The sequence below is a fragment of the Loxodonta africana genome, chromosome 4 (genome assembly GCF_030014295.1).
Source record: "Loxodonta africana isolate mLoxAfr1 chromosome 4, mLoxAfr1.hap2, whole genome shotgun sequence".
NCBI lineage: Eukaryota > Metazoa > Chordata > Mammalia > Proboscidea > Elephantidae > Loxodonta > Loxodonta africana.
The window spans coordinates 74,128,090-74,129,107 of NC_087345.1; the positions used below are offsets into that span (position 1 = coordinate 74,128,090).

The following is a 1,018-nucleotide window of genomic DNA, read 5'->3' on the forward strand; positions in this document are numbered from 1 at the left end:
GACAGGATACGGTTCGTCAGTCAGGTCAGCTTCCTGCCAACCAGGATGGCTTTCAGCTTTTACCTGGCCATGCCCACAGGCAAAGCCTTATCTAGATGTGCCAGTCAATGGCCCATCTCTCAGTCACTCCAACAGGTAGCCTTTCTCTTGGCCATGCCAACCTGCAGGACTTCTCTAGGCCTCTACCCTCCTCTGGCAAGTGTTATAGCACTTTGACTCCGCCAACAAGTGCCCAGAGGCACCCTACTCTGCCAGCAAGCCTCCTACCCAAAGGTGCTCAGCTCTTTCTCACTCCATGGATCTGCAAGCCCACCACAGCCACCTTCTAGTCCTGTGGTTCTTGCTGCTTGTACTGCTGCTACCATTTCTGTGCTGCTGGATGGGGGCTCTGCTGTGGCTGTGGTTGTTACCATTTCTCTGCCACTTGTGCCGTCATCAGTGTTTCAGCTCTCTCTCTCCTGGACTAGGAAGTTCTCAGTGCAGGGACCCCGGGTCCAAAGGATGTACTTTACTCCAGGCCCATCTTGATGGTAGTGAGGTCCCCCTGAACCTCTGTGGGATTGGCCCTTATATTCAATTTCAAGGCATGACCCTCCCAGCCAGACCAGGAACTGATCAATCCCCTCAGTAGACCATAGCCTCTGTATTTACGTAGTAATCGACCTATTCTCACAAGGTCACTTAATCCTTTCCGGTGGTTTTACACATTCTATTTGCATAGTAAATAACCAGTCCCTTTGCAAGATTGTGGCTAGCCAATCATTTTGGCAGAATTATAAACCAAAGGTCATATATTAGAGAAACCCATTGCACTGCAGGAGCCTATAACCACCCTAGCAGCTTTAGTATTGGCATATTGAGCTTCCTTGTCTGCTAAAACTTGTAAGGGTGGTTTTGTTTTGTGTTTTGATTGATACACTAGTATCTCCTGAATTTCTGCTCTCTTTCCTGTATTTGTGTGTTTTGTTTTACAATGCAAGTCCAGAAACTTTTATTGGTCCTTGTTTTATTTCTTCAG

General features: G+C 47.6%; 1 protein-coding gene and 1 long non-coding RNA gene across 9 annotated transcripts in view; both read left to right on the plus strand.

Annotated features, from left to right (window-relative positions):
• PPM1H (protein phosphatase, Mg2+/Mn2+ dependent 1H) overlaps positions 1-1,018 on the plus strand; it is a 328,683-nt gene that overhangs the window by 69,838 nt on the left and 257,827 nt on the right. The window lies entirely within an intron of this gene.
• The window catches only part of LOC111752891 (uncharacterized), a 52,051-nt gene that overhangs the window by 22,723 nt on the left and 28,310 nt on the right, over positions 1-1,018 (plus strand). The gene's annotated exons all lie outside the window — the stretch shown is intronic.